Here is a 22,490-nt window from a genome sequence, read left to right on the forward strand (position 1 = left end):
TCCCCTCGTGCCCGTCTGTCACTACCCCCCTGTCGTCCCCAAAGGTAACCACTGTCCTGACTTATAACATGATGGGATTTAAAAAAAATGGTTATCTTGTTTATTTCTGTTCAACACAATTTATTTGGCAACCATGATATGCCCGGTGCTGAGGATACAGACAGTGAATGAAGAAACAGCCCCGGCCCCACAGAGCTCATGCGCTGATGGGAAAGACAGACTGTCAATCCGTAACTGCAACTGTTGACTGTGCCGAATGTCACGGAAGTAGAGGACTATGGGAGCAGACCTCAGGGTGCCCTGAGAAAGAGTTACTGGTTTATTTTTTTAAAGACATGTCTTTTTAAATTTTTATTTAAAATTTATTTATGGATTCCTCCTTCTTCAAAGACTTATAAGTCAACATAGAGCTCCATGTTTCATAGGACATACTCAAGCTCACTTCATGCTCCCTGGAGCTTTAGCACAAGGGAATGCCCTTTTTTTTTTTTTCTTTTCTTTATTTTTTTATTGTTGTATTTTTTCTTTTATTTATTTATTCTTTGTATTTTTCTGAAGTTGGAAATGGGGAGGCAGTCAGACAGACTCCTCCATGCGCCTGACTGGGATCCACCTGGCATGCCTACCAGGGGGAAATGCTCTGCCCATCTAGGGTGTTGCTCTGTTGCAACCAGAGCCATTCTAGTGACTGAGGCAGAGGCCATGGGGCCATCCTTAGTGCCCGGGGTGGCTTTGCTCCAGTGGAGCCTTGGCTGCGGGAGGGGAAGAGAGAGACAAAAAAGGAAGGAGAGGGGGAGGGGTGGAGAAGTAGACGGGCGCTTCTTCTGTGTGCTCGGACTGGGAATTGAACCCGGGAATCCTGTGCACCAGGCCAAGGCTCTACCACTGAGCCAACTGGCCAGGGCCTAGGAATGCCCTTGTTGATCAAGCTACCCTAAAGAAAATTATATAGAGCAACCATGACAGACCAAGCAAGTCAGTCTCATACTATTCATCACCAGACGCTGCAGCCCGGTGTAAACAGTTTCAACTTTCTTGGGAAGCAGCAGGGCAGATTGGGAAATCCGGTCCAAGGGGTCCTATACTGCCCCCTCATTTAGAGTTAACCCTCAAGGACCCCTACCAGGACAACTTTGGCAGATGGATGTTACTCATATACCTTCATTTGGCAAACAGTCGTATGTCCACATTACAGTGGGTACATATTCCGGATCTACAGTAACCTCTGTCAGAACAGGAGAGGCTGCTAAGCATGTTATAGCTCATTGTCTGTATGCATTGTTCTATTATTGGATTTCCTAAACTGGCTAAACTGAAAATGCTTACAATCTTTAAAGTTAAGGTATTATTAAAGTGTACTCAGCAAACATTTTAAGGTCAATTTAAAATTTATTTATGGATTTTTAACAAGAGGAGAAGAGAGAGAGAAACAAAATCATTGATCTATTCCTGTATGTGCCCTAAGCAGAGATTGAACTGGCAACCTCTGTGCTTCAAGATGATGCTGTAGCCAACTGAGCTATCCAGCCAGGGCAGTTACTAGTTACTAGTTTTTTTGGAGAGAATGAGGGGAAAGGATAACAACAATAAGTGTCATCTGGATTAGTAAAGAGTTGTGTTACCAGAATGCCAACTCGGGTTTTGTTTTTAACAGCATAAACATCAGGACCACATCATCTCTCCACCAGTTCAGATGTATGTGGGATGCGTGACACAGATGGGGAATATTCTTGTCCTAGGAGCTGACTCAGATTTATCAAACCTTATGAGGTTCCAAATGAGCCCCCGGGGAAGGACATGAAGTAAACTGCAAATATCACAAAATTAGATGGGCGTGTTTTTCTGTAAGTGATTTAAAAAATTAAAATTTCCCCCCAAGCATTTTATTTTAATACAGAGGTTGGAATAACAATTTCAGTTAATTAAGTGGGGCTCATCACATGCGTGCATTTAAAACAGGAAATGATTCGGAGTAGGTGAGCTTCTAGATATATATTCCTAACTTTTGGTTCTTTGGGGGAAAATCATTGAAATGGACAGATTCTATGAATCCAATTAAGAAGTACAAATGTATCCTGGCCGGTTGGCTCAGCGGTAGAGCGTCGGCCTGGCGTGCAGGGGACTTGGGTTCGATTCCCGACCAGGGCACACAGGAGAAGCTCTCATCTGCTTCTCCACCCCTCCCCCTCTCCTTCCTCTCTGTCTCTCTCTTCCTCTCCGGCAGCTGAGGCTCCATTGGAGCAAAGATGGCCTGGGCGCTGGGGATGGCTCTGTGGCCTCTGCCTCAGGTGCTAGAATGGCTCTGGGTGCAACAGAGCATCGCCCCCTGGTGGGCATGCCGGGTGGATCTCGGTCGGGTGCATGCGGGAGTCTGTCTGACTGCCTCCCCGTTTCCAGCTTCGGGGGAAAAAAAAAAAAAAAAAAAAAGAAGTACAAATGTAAAACATTAGATATGGTCAAATGGCGTAAAACATACAAAAAACGTTAAGAATCCTATGTAGGAATGAGCTGGATCATTCTATTGCCCACTTGGTTGACCTGGAACTACATTTCCCAGCATCCCCTCCTCTATGGTTCTGAGTTAGAACTGGCCAAAAGATGAATAAGATTTGAGAGTTGAAAGTGATGGTCTTGCAATCATTTTGGCATCATGTTATCTATCACCATGCTACTTCAGTCTGAGACTCCACGCTGAGGTAGCAAGCTTCCCATTCCGTCATCTTGTTCAAGACTAATTTAAACCAAAGGGAATTTTTAAAGAATGTTAGATAGCTCAAGAGAAAGGATTTCCAAGTGGGCCCAAGAACTAGCATTTAGAGCTACATAGTCAGGAACTGTGCAGCCAGTATGACACAGCCAGGAAAAAACTTTCACTACAACAGGACTGGGCTGGTGGGAAAACCACCATGATGCTCTGGCCGTGATACTAGGATTCCACCTTGCTTCTCCAGAGAGCCAGATCCTTTGCTCTCTGTGCTTGCTAGAATATGGACTCTCCCAATCTGTGACTGCCTCCACATCGTTCCCTTCCTCCTCTGACTCTTGCATGGGTGTGAACTGTGGACAGAAAGGTCATCTGACTGAACCTGAGCTATAAGGGAGTCTAGAAATGTTCTTTGTAGTTTTCTAGACTCTCAAAGCATGTCAGTGTCCTCCAGCCAGAGACCACCATGAACATGACTGGAGTTGAACAAGTTCGGCTCACTGTTGCAGCAAGAGAGAATACACACTGTGGGGAACCATGGGTTGTCTTGACAAGAGGGTGTTAGAACCTAGTACAGGATTTGGGCTTTGGTTGGATGATTTGTGGAGAGTCCAAAGAGGCAATGGTTCACCCTAGGTTGGATGCCATCAGAAAGTGTGTGTGGTAGTGAGGATTCTATGGTGGAGTATCGCAATGAATTCCATCTATTGGGAGAGCAAACGAGGGTGAGAAAAGGCAAAATTGTTAAGGAATTTAAGGAATTCTGATTTTAACTAAGAGTGGGAGATGTTTGGTATTTTGTGAGTGGCTCAGTGACCCCTATTTTTATCGGTGCTTAGACAAAACTGTGGTGTGGACTTGCTTTACCTCCCTTAGTCGTGGCCTCAGAGTGAGCTTGTCTGAGTTGGTGCTCAGTGAGAGGGTTTATGTCCAACTTGGAGAACAAGCCGGCCTCGCTGTGAGTGCGTGGCCAGTTTCTGAAGGTTAGTGGCTGCTGTTTCATTTCTCACATAGGAGCTGAAAGGGCATTGGAGTGTTGAGTGAGCAAATTTACTCTACGTGCCTCGGGTTTCATCACACTTAATGGTAAAGCTCTGGTGTTTCCCACCCAAGTCAGGTAAGGCCCACCCTCTCCATGGCCATTTGATATTTCCTGAAAGCCTAGTCAAAGCAGCAAGACAAAATGGAGTAAGAGGAAAAACCTTTGACAGGAAGAAGACAAATTATTATTCGCCTATAATTGCCTACCTAGGAACCCAAGAAAATTAGCTGATAAATTATTAGAAGTAAGGAGAGTTCAATGAAGTGGTTGGTTACAAAACCAGTATTCAAAAATCAATGCTTATTTTTAAGTCCATTATCAGAAAATACAATTTTAAAAAGGCATTAAAATGGAGACTTAAATGTACAATACCTAGGAATAAACTTGACATAAGGAATATATGAAGGACCCATATAAATAAAACTGTAAGACTTTACTGGGGGACTTGAAGATTTAAATAAATAATAGGGCAGACTGTATTCTTAGCTGCATAACTCAAGAATTCAGTCATTTCAGTTCTAATAAACATGTGAAAAGTATTTTTTTTTTTGTATTTTTCCAAAGCTGGAAACAGGAGACAGTCAGACAGACTCCCGCATGTGCCTGACCGGGATCCACCCGGCACGCCCACCAGGGGCGACGCTTTGCCCACCAGGGGGCGATGCTCTGCCCCTCCGGGGTGTCGCTCTGTCACGACCCGAGCCACTCTAGCACCTGGGGCAGAGGCCAAGGAGCCATCCCTAGCGCCTGGGCCATCTCTCCTCCAATGGAGCCTCGTTGAGGGAGGGGAAGAGACAGAGAGGAAGGAGAGGGGGAGGAGTGGAGAAGCAGATGGGCGCTTCTTCTGTGTGCCCTGGCCGGGAATCGAACCCAGGACTTCTGCACGCCAGGCCGACACTCTACCACTGAGCCAACCGGCCAGGGTCATATATTTTTTTTAACTGGACGATACAAGGTCACCTGGGAAACTTGATAAAAGGCTGGAGAGGTTTTGGAAGATTGAGGGGTGACTTACACTGCTAGATGGAACAATTTATTACCAAGCAGCATGATTCCTGTGGAAGAATGAAAATCGCCCCACACAGGTTCAAGTATGCATGCAGTGAGTAGGATCAAGGTGGGATTGAACTGCTCTTAGGCTTCTTAGACTATGGAAAGCTGCTAACACATGGTTCCTGCTCTAACAATGAGAAAAGGATAAACTACAAATTCATTACCGTTGTCGAGCCCGTGAGAAAGATGGGTTTGTGCAGTAACCAAACCCCTCGGAGGAGAGATGGGGTACACAGACTCTCTTCTCGGGCAGAGCTCAGGAAGCAGAGGCACTACCACTACCCACACATGTAGGAAGAAAATCAGCTGAACTGTGACATACACCACAGCCCACACGCGGGTCCTGGCGTAGCTGAGGTCTTGGAGGAGTTCACGCTCAGCTGCAGACTCCTCCCTGGACTTCCGCCAGGTGCTGACAAGAACTGCTGGGGCGGGGCCGGGCCGGAGACTGGCTCTCTCTAGCTCTAGCTCACTTCTGAGCTTCAGGCCAGGGGAGGCAGTCAGTGATGCCATGGCATTCCCTGGGTTCTTCGCTCTCAGAAATCAAAAGCCTTAAGCTACTAGGGGTAGGGCAGTAAACTCTGTTGCCCACAGGGCTGGAAGTGATCAGTGGGTGTGGAGCACAAGGTCCTGCCCACTCCCCTGGATAGTTTGCTGTAGACAGTTGAGTAAACTCTCAAGTCTCTGTGGTGGAAAGCATATTACTTCCAGAGCTGCATTGCTCAGTAACTGCATGAAAAACTTTTTTTTTTTTTTTTTGTATTTTTCTGAAGCTGGAAACGGGAAGAGACAGTCAGACAGACTCCCGCATGCGCCCGACCGGGATCCACCCGGCACACCCACCAGGGGCTACGCTCTGCCCACCAGGGGGCGATGCTCTGCCCCTCCGGGGCATGGCTTTGCTGTGACCAGAGCCACTCTAGCGCCTGGGGCAGAGGCCAAGGAGCCATCCCCAGCGCCCGGGCCATCTTTGCTCCAATGGAGCCTTGGCTGCGGGAGGGGAAGAGAGAGACAGAGAGGAAGGGGGGGGGGGTGGAGAAGCAAATGGGCGCTTCTCCTATGTGCCCTGGCCGGGAATCGAACTCGGGTCCCCTGCACGCCAGGCCGACGCTCTACCGCTGAGCCAACCGGCCAGGGCCCATGAAAAACATTTGATATAATTGAACATCCAGTTCCAAATCTGATGAAAGACCTCTCCAAAAACCTGCAGCTTGCATGGTACTTAATGGTGAAACACTGAATTTATAAATCACCCACACAATGGGATACTACTCATCAGTAAAAAAGACGAACGTCTGATATAAACAACAACAAAGGCATTATGCAGAATGAAAGAAGGCTGTATACTGTGTGATCATATTCGATTGGGAAAAGGCAAAATTACATCTAGGGGCAGAGGCCAGCTCAGGGGCTGCTCGGGTCTGGGGAGGATGGTGGGTGGAGAGTTGACTACAGAAAGGCATAACAGGACTTTTTGGGATGATGGAAATACTCTATGTGTCCTGGTTATGGTGACGACATGACTGAATGTGTTTGTCAGAATTTATAGAATTATATTCTTAAAAAGGGTGAAATTACATCTGAAGAAACCTGACCAGATAGTGGTTCAGAAAGAAAGTCCAATGGTATAAACAGCGCTGAAAGAATTGGTAAACCATTTTGGGAAATATAACTTTTGATTCCTCACATCATAGAAGATAAATTCCAAATGGATGATAGCTATGAGTGAAAAGATAAGACCATTAAGAACTTAGAAATAGGCGGAAAATACAGGTAGGAGATAAAAGGATAAAGCAAAACAAGGAACTGAGGATAATGGTTACCAAGATTTAAGAGGAGGGTGTCCTTGAGGCAGGACCCAGGCAGGAATCTCTCTCTTCTCTTTTACTCCCTCCTTCCCCCTACCTCACTTTCTCTCCCCCTCTCTCTTTCCCTTTCTCTATCTCAGCAATATGGGTAGCAACTACATGGACATTTGTTTTATTGTGACCATTCATCACACTGTGGCCCTCAATATACAGACCAAGAGAAAAAAAGAGATGCGATTGGCGTTCAAACGTACTTGCGTACATTGTGCACACGGGATTTAGACACAGAAAGGCCAAGTCCACTGGTGAAGATTACAGTGGTACCTTGACACATGAGCACTTTAAATCACGAGCAATTTGAGAGACAAGCAGTCACTCGCGGGATTTTTGCTTTAAGTCACGAGTGGATATTTGAATCACGAGCTTCCGCCACCCTCCACTAGATAGGCTGCCAAACGTTCTGAAAGGGAGGAAGAAACAAACTTCCATGGAAAGGTTTTTGTTGAAACAGCCTCTAAGTGAAAGCGAGGAAAGTGTGGCGAAAAAGCCAAAAAGTCAGCGAGGAAAATGGTGATGATTAAGCAAAGTAAAAAAATAGCAATTAGGTTTAGCAATAAAGTTACATATCATACGTCGTGTGTAAATTAAAGTTTGCAATTAAATTGTAGCGTTAAGTGTGTAGAGAGTAAGTTATGTTAAACGATGTGCACGAAATGAAAACCTCTTCTGCCAGTCTCCTCCCCCTCTGCCAGCATCTTTGCCTGACCTTGAAGGTAAATATACTTCATAAACCAGTTTATTTCTTTACATTCTCTTTTATTATGTATATATGTATTTGTTACTTATAAAGTACATTTTCTTATTTAAAAGCATATAAAACAAAAAATTTGTGTGGTTTTTTGGGGCCGGAACAGATTAATTGCATTCCCATTAATTTAAGTGGGGAAATTCGATTTCACACACGAGCAAATTGAGTCACGAGCTCTGCCATGAAACAAATTAAAAAAAAACTCGTGTATCAAGGTACCACTGTAATTTCTCCCATTTCCTGGTCCAGTTCTCCATGCCAGATCCAAATCTCTACCAGCCAAAGCAGCCATGCGATTTAGCACAAGTTAACAGACTCTGAGCCTCATACACCAAGGCCAGTCAGAAAGAACGTAGGTTGCAGGTATAAATAAGATGGTTAATAAGAGAATGAACAACTGCGGGTGAAACCTTTCTGACAGGGAATGGAGAGAGCCTTTTCAAACATCACGGTGAAGACAGAAGCCATAAAGGAAAAGAGCAATAGATTTGACTACTCCCAAGTTAAAAATGATGTACAATTTTCAAAACATCAAAGCAAAATTGAAATATAGTATGCAATTGGAGAAAATATTTTTTTTAAATATATGGCAGATAAAGGGTTAACGTTCTTGAAATACAAAGAGCCCTTAAAACCAACAAGACCCATATCCCAGTAGGAAAACAGGCAAGGAATATATGGACAGGCCATTTTTAAGGGAAGAAATACATGTGACTTATAAGCATTTAAAAATGGTCATTCTCTCTAGTCATCAAATGGTTGCACATTAAAAATGTGCACTTGTCACACATCCAGTTGTCCAGGATTGAGAAGAATGGAAACGTGGTATTGGGAAGTTGTCAGAGAGGAATTCAGCGACATTAACAAGAGCCTCAAAACCGGTCTATGCTTTGATTTAACAAGATATGCACAAAAGTATTTATAATGGTGATAATTGGAAATGACTTAAAGCATTCCAGTGACAGGAAACTGGCTAGGGTATGTTATGTTACCTTTGCATACTTGAGCATTTGCTAGCCAAAATGGCACCATTGTGTGACTTAGAAAGGATGCTTCTTCTTACTCCAGGAGGACCCTGCCCCATGCCAGGCCCATGGCTTGTGTGGGCAACAATTTGTATGTTGGCTACAATGTTTCTGGTATACCCAATGTGATGCTATAGTAGGCAGCCATTAAAACATCTTTTTGTGTGTGTGACAGAGACAGAGAGAGACAGAGTGAAGGACAGATAGGGACAGACAGACAGGAAGGGAGAGAGATGAGAAGCATCAATTCTTCGTTGCTGCACCTTAGCTGTTCATTGATTGTTTTCTCATATGTGCCTCAACCAGGGGGCTACAGCAGACCTAGTGACCCCTTGCTTGAGCCAGCGACCTTGGGCTCAAGCTGATGAGCCTTGATCAAACCAGATGAACCCGAGCTCAAGTGTAATCTCAGGGTTTCGAAACTGGATCCTCCACATCCTAGTCCCATGCTCTATCCACTGCGCCACCGCCTGGTCAGGTGCCATTATAACATTTTAAAAAACAATTTTGAATGACGGACATGTTCACATAATGCTATTAATCATATAAAATTTGGAGTGCTAAGGATATTTTCTGGCATGTAGTAATAGCTATTATTTAAATGGCATTATTTTAAGTGTGTACAACATAAGCCCAATTTAAAAAAGAGTAAGTCATATATGCATAGAAACAACAAAAACAACAACAATAAACCTAGAAGGATATATACCAATATTTTAAGATTATGGGCAACTTTTAAAAAAAATCTAGTGACTTTAGAGAGAAGAAGAGAGGGATGGGGGGGAGAGAGAGAGAGAGAGAGAGAGGAACAGACATCAGTCTGTTCCTGTATGTGCCCTGACCAGGGATCAAACCGGTAACCTCTGTGCTTTGGAATGATGCTCTAACCAACCAAGCTATCTGGCCAGGGCCAACTTCTTTTTTTTTTATTTAATTTTTGTGTCTTTCTATGCCTATGCTATTTTCTAGGTGGAATATATATTACTCATATAATTAGAAGGAAAAAAAATCTTGTCAAATCAAAAATAAATCTAGAGGACTGAGCAGAAGCAGATCAAGCAGGTGACTTTCCCAGGAGAAAATGGGTGCTTTGGCTTCTTTCATTACCTTGAATTTTCTCATACAGGCTTCAGCTTAATAGATAGACAGAGAAAGCAATGGAGAGCAGCTATTTAGAATGACCTTCAGGGATGGTGGTGAAAATGGCCACATTCGAATGTCTAAATGAGATGAGGTTTGTGACATAGGCCATCCTTGCTGTGCAGGTTGTATCCGAGCAAAACTTTCCTGACCCAGCCCTGCTCACCACAGATGTTAGGGTCCAAGGAAAGCTTGGCACAAGGCAGAGGACAGATGGAGAATACAGTGGGAAGCCTCAGTGAAGTCACAGAAGCACAGGAAGCCCTTGTACCTTCCGCCCAGTGATTAAAATTGAAAGGAGGAGCGAGCTGTCTTTCTGGAGTTTATGCTTGAGCCTAACTTGACTTTCCCATGCAGCTAATTACTTTATATCCAGTTTCCTGTTCTGATGAAGTGTTAGGTGCAAAGTGAGAGTGTTACATGTGGCATTTCCTTTAATGATTTGTTTTCCCATAAGCCAATGGTGTTAATTATCTGTGTTACTGGAGAGGAGAAAGCCCATTACTGAGTGAAATATGCAGACATCTATAAAATGTCCCTAAAATGTAGCTTAGTGTTGACTCCCCTCCCCTCTCTGCTGCCTTCTCTAATATTTCCCCTCACTGTTCACCACCCTCCAGTGATCTTCCACAGGCGCAGGACAAAGTGTAAAGTCTTTATTTTGGCGCAAAAGTGCTCATCACCACATACGCCAAACCATACCAAACCAGCTTTAGTTTTCTGAACACATATGGTGTGTTGTTTTACGCTTCTAGGCATTGATAGTCTTGCTAATATTTTCAAATGCCTACAATGGGCCAGATGTAGTGCTAAATGCATTATCTTCCTCCTCGTCACAATCCTCCTGTTTTGTAGGCTTGAATAGTGTTGCTTTTATAAATGAGAATCCAGTGGTTCAAAGAAATTAAATAATTTGCCGAGGTATACACAGCTAGTAAGTGGCAGAGTCAGAATTGGAACCTAGGTTTGACTAAATGGCTTTATTGAGATATGACTGATGTACAGAAAGCTATAGGCACAACTTGATGTGTTTGGAGATAAGTAGACACCTGTGAAACTGTCAGTGCTATTAACTTATCACCTCCCCAAATTACCTCCTTCTCCCTGACTTTAAAGCTTAAATTCCTTTTTTTTTAGTGGTAAGATATATGCAATATAAAACTTAGCCATTTTACCATTTTTAAGTGTGTACTTCTGTGGTATTAATTACATTATTGTTGTGCAACCGTCACTACAATCTGCTTCCAGAACTTTTTATCTTCCCCTGTTGAAACTGTCCCCATAAAACAGTAACTCCCCATTTCTCCCTCACACCAGCCCTTGGCCACTTCCATTCTACCTTCTGTTTCTGTGACTTTGACCACTCCAGGTGCCTCATACAATTGGAATCATACAATAGTTGCCCTTTTGTGACTGGCTTAGTTAAGTTAGCATAATACCTCCAAGGTTCATCGTCTCTGTATGTAGCCTGTGTCAGAATGTCTTTCCTTTTCAAGGCTGAATAGTATCCCAGTGTGTGTCTACAGACCATGTTCTGTTTATCCCTTCAGCCATCAGGGGACACTTGGGTTGCTTCTACCTTTTGGCTGTGAACACGAGTGGACTCATTTCTGTTCGAGTCCTTGCTTTCACTCCTTTGGGGCGCTTATCCGGAACTGGGATTGCTGGATCACACGGCAAGCCCGTGTTTCCTGGCGTGGACATGGTTGAAGATTACTGGCCAGTCATTTTGTGGGATCTCCCTCAATTTGATCTGGATCTGTTTCCTTGTGGTTAGACACAGGTGATGCCTTGTGGCCGGAATGCCATAGATGCTGCTGTTATTTGTCGTACCCCAGGCGGTGGCACACAATGTCTGTTTGCTAGAGTTCTTAATTTTGGCCACTAATGCTGGTAGGTGCCAGGTGTCTGTAAAGTTACTGTAAAGTCCTTTTATAACTATTTTGTGAGGAGATAAGTATCTTGTTGTGGGGTGGTCAGCAATGGGGGACAGTCATGTGAGGAACACAGGTCCGGGAACTTTGGCTAGAACCACCCACACTTGGGTGCACCAAAAGAAACTTCTCAGGAATTCTTTGGAAAAAACGACTGTTCGTCAGCCAATGAGATTTCACCACGTCATATTAGCTTGACCACCCTAGAGACCTTTAAATACTTCCCACGTGGGTCACGCCATGCGACTTCCCTGGCCTCTGTGTCCTCGGGACCAGGGAACATCGCAGGGCGGGATGCGCTCTGTACTCAATAAAGCCTTTTATTATTCCACACTTCTTGGCTCCGGCCCCTCCCTTCTTCCTCGGCAGGGAAAAATACCTTACATTCTGGTGCCGAAAACCTGGGAAGAGTTGAAGTCCACAAGGATCACTCCTCTCCCCTTCCCCTCTGAGAAAGAACCAGGAACTCCGACCTTCCACCCACTTCAGTGCACAGTGTGGTAAGTCCCCTGCCTCCAACCTCCCCTCAGTTCTTTCCACCGAGACTCCCTGTCTGAAACTGCAGCTGTGTCAGGGACCTCTTTCCATCCGTTCCGAGTGCATGTGAGCCCGTGGAGGCGTCCAGAGCACATCCACTTTACTTAACCGTCCGGTGGCCAGAGATTGAGTTGCGGGACGCCAATACTCAACTCTGACCACTCCGAGACTGAGGGCGGCCCTGGGGGCACAGGAATCTCCCTCCCTAAAGAAGAAGAAACTGTTCTTCTCCCCTGTGGCCAGGCCACAGAACCCACTAGATTAGCCTCCTGAAGGGACTTTCGGTGTTAACACCCTCACCAATTTAACTGTCTCCAAGAAAGCTGGGAACTGGTTGGAGATCCCTTACATCCAGGGCTTCTAGTTATTCACACTCCTGTCCTAAACTCTGTGCTGCCTGTTCTACCACGCAGGCCCTTTTTCTAGCCAGAGAAACCTTACTTAAAACCCTCCACTCCTAATTCTCCTTTGCCTGAACCCCAACTCTCTCCCCCTCCTGCCTGACCCCGGGGGCGCCCCTCTCTTGGGATCCCTCTCTGGTTCCTCTGTGGACGTCTTTTGCTCAGGTCTCTTCCCTCCAAGAGCCCCCTCTCCTCCCTTTGCTGGATCCTGTTTCTCATTTACCTGCAAATACCAGTCTCTCTTTCTCCTCCCCTGCTGGTCAGGGGCCCCTCCCTTCTCCACTGTGTTCTTAAGCCTCTCCTCCATCAGGCCATTCTCAGCCTGCCATTGGCTCTTCTACCAGTTTGCAGAACCCCAAGACCCAACCCCAATTTTCTTACAGGAAATTCTGGCCCTGTTCTGCTTCTGGCTCCAGCGTTTCCAGCTGGATCTGGGTGCCGGGCTCCCCAGGAGCCCACCTCCTCTTATTCTAACCCCCAAACCCCTATCCAAGACCTTTGAAAATGGCATTTAAAGTTTTTAATGGTCCCAGCTAGTAGGAACAGGCCAAGGCTGTTCACCAGGCCCACATGCAGCAGAGGTAACACTCCAAACCCAGGCTCTTGTGGCAACCCTGAGGCCAGCAGAGCAACAGGGGCAAGGCACAGAAGGTGCCCAACCCAAGTCCGCGCTGCAAGGAGGAATCCCACCAGCAGCTTGCTTTAAATGTGGCAAGCAGGGTCACTGGTCCCGGCAGGGCCCCTGCCCGTGGCTGCCCACTGAGCCTTGCCCTGACTGCAAGCAGCCCGGTCACTGGCAGAGCGATTGCCCCTTTTGGGCAACAGGCTTTTCCTCAGTGTCTCTACGTGGAGGACAAGCCACCCAAACGGGAGGCCAAGCTAGTCAGACAGGCCCATTGTTCGAACTCCTAGACATAATGGACAGCTGACACGGTCTGGACTCGGGGACCCCCATCATCCTCACCAAACCCCAGGGTAATGTTGCAGGAACAGGCAAGTCCATCTCATTTCTTGTGGACATGGGAGCTGCCTTGTGTGTTTGCCATCACACTCTAGATCTCTGGTTCCCTCACAGGTCTCGGTTATGGGAGTGAATGGGACCCCTTCTTTTCCTCTTCATACACCACCTCTGACATGCAGTTTTTCCCCTTCGTACGCCACTACTGGCATACAATTTTGCCTCAAATTTGCTGGCCCCTACCCATCTCCAGCTCACCAAAAAGCTGGACCCTGCAGATCCCCTTATTACTCCTCTTTTTTTAAATCCTTACAGGACCACATTAGCGAAGTTTTACAACTCACGGGCAAACAGATGTTCCTTCTGACACCCCTCAAAGCCACCACCTGCCGATCGCCCCCACCCCACGACGCCCCTAATCAGCAGGAAGTAGCCAGACGAATAAGCAGCGCCCCTAATTAACACAAAAAGATCGGAATGTGGGGTGGCCAGCAATGGGGGACGGTCATGTGAGGAACCCAGGTCCGGGAACTTTGGCTAGAACCACCCACAACCATGTGCGCCAAAAGAAACTTCTCAGGAATCCTTTGGAAAAAAGCCACTGTCTGCCAGCCAGTGAGATTTCACCACGTCATATTAACTCGACCACCCTAGAGACCCTTTAAATATCTCCCACGCGGGTCACCCCATGCGACTTCCCTGGCCTCTGTGTCCCCAGGACCAGGGAACATCGCAGGGTGGGATGCGCTCTGTACTCAATAAAGCCTTTTATTATTCCACACTTCGTGGCTCCGGCCCCTTCCTTCTTCCTCGATGGGGAAAAATACCTTACACTTGTGAGGAGATACTTTAAGACTATGTCAATATTCTCTTTCTTCACTAGAGTTGAACATCCACTGATGTGTGCTGACTGAGCTATTACTATAATGTTGACCAAGGGTGGTTTTTCTGATACCATCATCGTTCCTTCTGCATTTATTAGTTTTCTTTCTACTATAAAGAGTTTTCTCTTCACATTGATTGATTGATTTCTATCAGTATGGGCACTGATACTGAGTACTTGATTCAGTGGACTATAATGTTACGATCATTATTTTAAGGCTCAAAATTTCTTAGATCTGACGGGGGGAGCCACTATAGGTTGGTTCCTGTGCCCCTCCGACATTTTGTCATTATTGTGCGAGCACTTCCTTACTTTATGACGCAGTCTGGGCTCGTCTTATGCTCCCCCCAACCCCCCATCCAGCAACTTGAAGAGAGCATATTTATTTGTAGAAATAAGGCTACTTCTAAAAACTTTAAAAGTGCAAAAGGCTGCACCCACTAGCCACACGGGTTTGAGATTTCACCCCTGGTTTGTCGCCAGATTCATTTGGTGTCAACCCCAACAGAAGACGTGTGCGTTTTAGAGCCGGTTAGATATCAGCTGTAAACTTGAATAACCCTTAGGGGGCACAGGAAGGAATGAGCGTCTATCCGAGCGGCAGGACTGGTGGGTTTCCTCCTCTCAGCGAGCAGACCGTTTCTACACATTTCTCTTCCATGGTAATCGACGTGAAAGTATGGTTGTAAAAAGACACGAGGCTTACACTGCACCATATGGCCTCGAGAGACGTCCGTCACTACAGCTTCTAACGGGGGAGCTGAAAATTGCCCATATTTCTGCATTGATGGAGAAACCGCCCCTGACTGCCAGGAATCGCCCATTGTAGCGGCTCTTCAGCCATGTAATTTAAAATAATTGCTAATTAAATGAGAATAAAATGGAGTCCATAATAACAATAATAATCACTGTAGCATCGGTCATTACCCAGGTTGCCGTTTGTTGGCGCATGACCCCGGGAGGATGGCTGCCCAGAGGGCGGAAGGATCCGAGGGAGCCCAGGCTGCTGCAGTGGGAGGTCCGGGCAGCTCCGGGGAGCTTGGCACCGACTCACCAAACTCGATATCCCGTCTATGTCGCCGACCTCGTGTGGTTTCATGGCATTTGTTCACACATGCAGCAGTGGGACCAGGAGCGCGCGGAGCTGTGTGGCCTTTGTGGATTTATGTGATTTCAGGAAACAACTCAAGCAATCACAGCACCTTGTCCTTAACAAGCGTCACTCTTATCCTCGTCCTGGGAACAGCGAGACACTTTTGCAAGAGGACCTTTGGGTGTGTAGGTCCAACACCAAGTGCTGAGGAGCAGGCGTGTGGGATGGTGCGGGTGGAACGGACGTCAGATCACGGTCACCGCCACGGATCAGCGCCCGGCCGCTAAGGAAGTGAACGGTGGAGGCAGTCTGGGTTGAAGGCAGGGTGTCTGTTTCTCATGGTTGTGACCTAAAAGGACAGGCCCTCCTCTATGTGTTCACTCATCTGACAGGTGAGTACCTACCCTGGGCCAGGTGTCGCACTCAGCGCTGGGAATATTGATCAAGGCAGACATGGTGCTAACGTCGAGGATATGACAGTCGCCTGGGTCAGGAGGAACACTCAAATACACAAGTGTAAAAAGTGCCCCAGAGGCAGAGGGGAGAGCACCCGCCACAGAGCAGAATGACCCCTTTGGCAATGTGGCATCGGTGAAGGACTCTTGAGAAAGTGCCCTTTATGCTGAGGCTTGACATTAAAGGAGCCTTTGGCCAGGCCGACAATGGGGGTGGGAGAATATTCCAGGCCAAGGGGTGCGATGGACAAAGGCCGGGCATGGGGAGGGGGCTACTTGGTTTGAGGAACGAGAGGAAGAACAGAGCGGGAGAACGTGGCAGCAGGAGAGGTAAGAGAGGTGGGCTGGCTTCTGAGGGCCACCAGAAGCTTGGAAGCTGGGGAGTGGCAGGACCTGGTTCTTGTCCCTACAAGCTCAGTCTGGTTGCGGGTGGGGGTTGGCCTGGAGTGGGCAGGGATCAGCTGAAGTGGGAAACCAGCTCAGAGGTCACCTGAGGATTCAGGTAAGAGGAGATGGCAGGGCGTGACAGGAAGTAGGCCTGGCGGTCATTCAGGCAGTAGAGCCCAGGGGGTGCTCAGAGGTGGGGCTGGTTCCAGGTCTCTGGCTGTGGGATGCATGGATGTGCCGTGTGCTCAGATGGGAAACTTCAGAGGACAACCACATCTAGGGGTTGAAATACTCAAAAGGCATTTTGTGTATGTGTATATGTAAATATATATATATATGTAACAAAATTCACTATTTAACCATTTCCAAATGTAGGTGTCTGTCACAGTGAATGCATTTACACTGTCGTGTCACCATCACCGCTATATTGTCATACCTCTTCACCTTCCCACCTGAAACGTGTCCCCATCCCACACCAAATCCATGTCCCCTCTCCCTCAGCTCCGGGCATCCTCTTTCTGTCCCTGTGAATCTGACTGCTTCGGCGAGGCCTCTCATGTAATGTGACTGGCTTATTTCACTCAGCATGGTGTCACCGAGGTTCCTCCATGCTGTCCTGGGTCAGAACTTCCTTTCCGAGGCTGAGTAATATTCCACTGTACGTGTGCTCCACATTTCATCTATTCATTCATCCGCTCACGGACATTCGGGTTACTTCCACCTTTTGGCCATTGTGATTCATAGTTATGAACACCAGTGGTACAAATATCTGTTCAAGTCCCTGCTTTCACTTCTTTTGGGGGTGAACCCCGAAGTGGAACAGCTGGGTCATATGATAATTAATTCTACTGTTAGAGTTTTGACGGACTACCGAACTGCTTTCCACAGTGGCTGTACCATGTTACATTCCTACCCACAGTTTACAAGGGTCCCAACTTTTCCATGTCCTCATCAACAGTTGTTATTTACTTATTAATTTGATAATTGTTAGCCTAATGGGTGTGAGGTGGTATCTCATTGTGCAAAATAGATTTTTAAAAAGGTTTTATTTATTGATTTCAGAGAGAGGGAGTGAGATTGTAGTTGCTTCGCTTTAGTCGTTCATTGCTTGCTTCTCGTATGTGCCTTGACCCGGCAAGTGCAGGGTTTCAAACCGGCAACCTCAGTGCTCCAGGCTGATGCTCTATCCATTACACCATCCCCAGGCCAAGCAGACAGATTTTTAGATGAGATGTATTCACAAAGTAAATGCTCGTCGCTACCAGGCAGGATTGTGAAAGAGGCCTTTCTGGCCCATGGGTCAGTTGAAATCCCGCAGGGGTGCTTGTAAATGCCCCGTCATTGAGGACCTCCTGTGTTTGTTCTTAGGGTGTCCGGCCCCCACCAGCATGCCCACTGTGGAAGGATGTGGGCATCTAGGCGTTTGAGCTTACTTCTGGTGAACAAATATCATCTTTTCCCGGTTCTCTCTAACCCGTCTTGCAGCTCCAGTGGAAATTAACCAAGAATAACTAAATATGGGCTGCAAATAGATGTGGTGGAAACCCTCCAAGAGAGGGAATTCATTGTCATGACCTTGGCAGGTATAGCTAGCTGAAATCAAATAGGTTGGATGATCTTTTAGAGGGAATGGAAGGCATTTTTATTTGTTTTCTCTCTCTTTTTTTTTTTTTGGAACAAAGAAAATGCAGCTTTAAAGTGTTTTTCAATTTCTCTCTCAGCTCTCTTTCATTCTCTGATTTCTTTACTCTTAATGGGATAATAGAAAGCAGTTTTCTGTCGTCCCTTATTCATCAAAGCTGTCGATTTACCCCAAACAGAAAGAAGGCAAAGGATGTTATTAGAATAAAACAACTTCCAATTGAGCCGCTAATAAATGCTGAGACGCATCCACACGACTCCTATTGATTGTCTCCTGCTGACAAAGCCAACCGCGAGCTTGCATCGCAGGCACGGTGCCCGCCTGGTGGAAATGAAAGATTTAATTAGATGAAAACCAAAGGAGTTGGAAGATCAACTGTGCTCGCTGGCCATCCGGCGATTGTTATTCATAATTGGCTGTTTGCAACCTCCCTGCTTCTTGAACCTTTTTCACTTAAAAAAAAAAATTCCCTACAGTGTGTTAAGATGAATGCAGTCATTAGTAAATTCCCCCTCCCTGCCTCCAACCTTTCCGGGCATTTGACAAGCTCAAGGTTGTGGGCTAGACCGAGCCAAGCCGTGCCAAGCTCATAAATCAGGTGGAATAGAACATCTCGAAATTGAGAATTAGCACGTGAGAGCAGGAAGGCAGCAGGGTCTTGTCAGTTGCAGGCCATCTCCAAATGCCGAAGGTGGGAGATGTCCCGGTGGGGAGGAGGCAAGGAGAGGTCCATGAGCTCAGGGAGTGGAATCCTTTAGTGCTCACGAGCTCCGTAAGTGTGTGTCTGTAAAGTTTAATGTCCGGTAAGTGCACTGATATTTAGTGATGGGAGTGTATTAAAAAGTTGATATTCACTTTGTCAGGAATGTTTCGAGCACTTGTCAGGTGACCTCCTCTTTTTTAAAATATAAATTATTTATTGATTGGTTGATTTTAGAGAGAGAGAGAGGACAGGAGCGAGCGAGGGAGAGAGAGAAACATTGATTTGTTGTTCCACTTATTGACGTATTCACTGGTTGATTCTTTTTTGTGCCCTGACCGGGGATTGAACCCACAACGTTGGTGTATTGTTCAATGCTCTAGCTGGCTGAACTATCTGGCCAGGGCCAGGTGACCTGCTTTGGAAGACACAGCAGGGAAAAGAAGAATGGACAGAAATCAGTGCCTGTGGCAGCACCGGCCAGTTAGCTTTACGGTATTTCTTTTCGGAAGCCTGAGCAAAGTATTATTAACATTTGAAGACTTTGTTTTCTCATTTGCAAAATGGCATATTAATTGTATGTAGCTCACTGATTTGTTATGAGGATTAAATGAGATAATGTAGACAAAGCATTTAGCACAGTGACTGGGCACACAGTACACACTGAATGAATGTGAGCTGTTAGCAGTAACAATTTAACCTTCCACATTGATAAGCCCCTGGAGGCAAGATATCATGTCTTCTATTATATTTCCCAGTGTCTAGCCCAGTGTCTAACACTCTGTCCTCAATAAAAACTTTAGTCTCAATTAAAGATGTTTTAATTCCTCAATCTTGAGTTTCTTACAGATTCAGATGGGAGCAGATAGTCATTCATCCAGTGTGTACTTAACATCTTAAATTGTCTTAAAAATAATATTTTGTGCCCTGGCTGGTGGCTCAGTGGGCAGAGTGTTGGCCTGGCATATGGACATCCCAGGTTCGATTCTGGCAGGGCACACGGGAGAAGTGACCATCTGCTTCTCCTCTCCTTCATCTCCCCCTTCTCTCCCTCTTCCTCTTCCACAGCCAGTGTGGCTCCATTGGTTCAAGCATGGCCCCAGGCACTGCGGATGGCTTGGTTGGTCCAAGTGCATCAGCCTCAGTCACTAAAAATAGCTCTGTATTTGAGCATTGGCCCCAGATGGGGTTGCTGGGTGGATCCTGGTTGGGGTACATGCTGGAGTATGCCTCACTATTTCCACTTCTCTCACCTTAAAAAAAATTTTTTTTTCCTGATTGCAAAGGATGTAATAGCCGCTCCTTGGCAGAGGCAGCAATGATCATGGCTAAGAGGGCAGGAGCTGGAGCTGTGTTGCCTGGGTGCACATTCCTGCTCCCCCTGCCCATGGAATGATTGGATTCTGTGAGGATTAGATGAGTTAAGGCATATAAAACACTTGCAACAGCCTAGCACATAATATGTGCTCAATAAATACTACCCAGTGTTAATAAAATACAGTAAACAAAACAACTAAAAGATCACTCATTCTATCACCCCGAGATAACCGTTAAGAAATACTTATTGAAAGTGGGCTGTGTGCTTTCATACAGTGGGAGGCTTTGTGGGCTTCTTAGCCCATCTGTTTACTCCTTGTTGCCACCAGGCACGGCACTCAGTGCTTGGCGCAGATCATCTCACCTAATTCACACGACACTCTTATGAGGCGGGCGATTTCATTTTCCCCTGTTCTGAGACGAGAAAACGAGACTGGTGATGTCAGGGAACTTCCCCAGATCACACAGGTGGTGAATGAGGCGCTGAGATTCCAGCGCAGGTCTCTGGTCCCAGTGCTCACCTTTATGCTGCCCGACCTTGAGAAGCCCGAGATAGACCTGAGCCTGGGCCGCCCACAGGAAAGAGGTACAGATGGTCTAAGTGAGGCGGGAAAGCCGGTGGGGGACAAGATCACAGGTCATTATAGCTGGCTCCGTGCTGTGACTGTGCTGAACCAGGCCTCAGGCTTGTTCTCAGCACATGGCTTGCGCGCTCGCACAAAGCCGGCACGTGAGCTGAAACCCTTGTGCACAATGTTACTTGTGAGCAGGGACTCAGGGACCCAGGTGTGTTTTTCCAAGAAGGTTTTACTGAGCTCCGACCCGTTTGGACCCGGTTCTTGGTGTCGAATTGCACTGAGTTAATGCTGTATTAGGGTCTCCAGCTAGAAATTTTTTCTTTACTGTCTGGCCCCCTGTGGTCACCACTTCTGTATAAAAACACAGTAGTGTGTTCTTGTTTTTCAAATGTCATTTGGAGTCAAGTCGACTAGATGAACATTGTCAGTGAGAATATCTTGTAGACACCTGCTAGGTCTTATCTGTCTGGAAATGAAGAGATAAAAGGACACATAAATGTTTAATTTTCCTTTGTGTGTTCACCGTTGGTCCCCAAGCCAGTTAATTATCACAAAGGAGAGGAAGTGACACAGGATCCGTATCGAGCTGTTGTCTGTTGGAGCAGCACCCTCGGCATGGTGTCATAGAAGAGGCAGGTCCCTGCTGCTGGGCTGCGGGGCTGCGGGGCTGCTGGGCTGCTGGGCTGCTGGGCTGCTGGGCTGCAGGGCTGGGTTAAGCATGTTAGACGGCTCCTTAGAAAACTCAGGGCTCTGATCTTCTAGCTTGAGGTTGGTGTGTTGTGGAGTGATGGTTCCCTATCCCTTGCGGTAGAAGTCCTGGGCTGATCTCAGGAGCCCTGGTGCTGAGCTAGCTTCTCCAGGAAGTCACAGCCTTTCTGAGCTTTATTTGGTTCATATGCAAAATAGAGTTGTGGTTATTATATATGTAAATATACTGCTCACAAATTTGATGTATATAAAATTTATATATATATATTTTAGAGAGAGAAAGGGACGGATAGGGAGAGAGATAGATGAGAAACATCAACTCATAGTTGTGGCTCCTTAGTTGTTCATTGATTGCTTTCTCATATGAGCCTTGAGTGGGGTGTGGGGTGCGGGGGTTACAGCAGAGTTAGCAACCCTTTGCTCAAGCCAGCAACCTTGGGTTCAAGCCAGCGACCATGGGTTCATGTCTATGATCCCGTGCTTAAGCCGGCCACCTTGGTGTTTTGAACCTGGGTCCTCTGTGTCCCAGGCTGACACTCTATCCACTGCGCCACCTCCTGGTCAGGCGGGATACTGCTTTTAAAATGGGGTGGGATGGGGGCTAGGGGAAGTTTCTCTGGAAAGAGCGGAGGAAGCATGTGAAGCTCTGGGAAGAGCACGCCCACCAGCAGGACCAGCCAGTGCAAAGGCCCCAATGACCTTGGCGTGCTTCAGGAAACAGAGGTGCACGTGGTCAGCATGGAGAGTGTGGGGTTAGGAGGCAGGGGCGGGCCTTGGAGAGCACAAAAAAGAGTTTTTGAACCTTTAGGAATGATGAGAGAACACTGAAGGGTTTTGAGCAAGACAGTTGCGTGATTCAATTTACATTTTATATAGGCTCAGGGCCCACTGGATAGTGGACGTGGCTGGGGGGGAGAAGGAGCATTAGTTAGGTGGCTGCTGCAGGAGGCCGGGCTTGGACGGGGCCCAAGAGTGCGGAGAGTGAGAACTGTTGGGATTCGGGGTGTATCTGCAGTAGGTATGAATATCACCCTCAGCTTACAGACGAGGGAGGCTCATAGAGCCAGGACTGGCAGCTGGGCCTGTGAGACTTGAGTGTGCTGCTGGGGACGGGTGGGAGGGAGGTGGGATGAGGAAGGTCCTGCAGCTTTAAGGGACAGCAGAGGTCATTCAGCCCCTGATTCTAACTCTGCATCAGGAGCAAGAGGAGGGGAGAGCCTACGATGAGGAGGACGCCGTCCTCCCCTTCCACCCGCAGTTTTTCCCAGCACTGACTGCCGGAGACTCCGGACCTAAGGTAATCTCACTTGCTATTGG

The sequence above is a fragment of the Saccopteryx bilineata genome, chromosome 4 (assembly GCF_036850765.1).
Source record: "Saccopteryx bilineata isolate mSacBil1 chromosome 4, mSacBil1_pri_phased_curated, whole genome shotgun sequence".
Taxonomy (NCBI): domain Eukaryota; kingdom Metazoa; phylum Chordata; class Mammalia; order Chiroptera; family Emballonuridae; genus Saccopteryx; species Saccopteryx bilineata.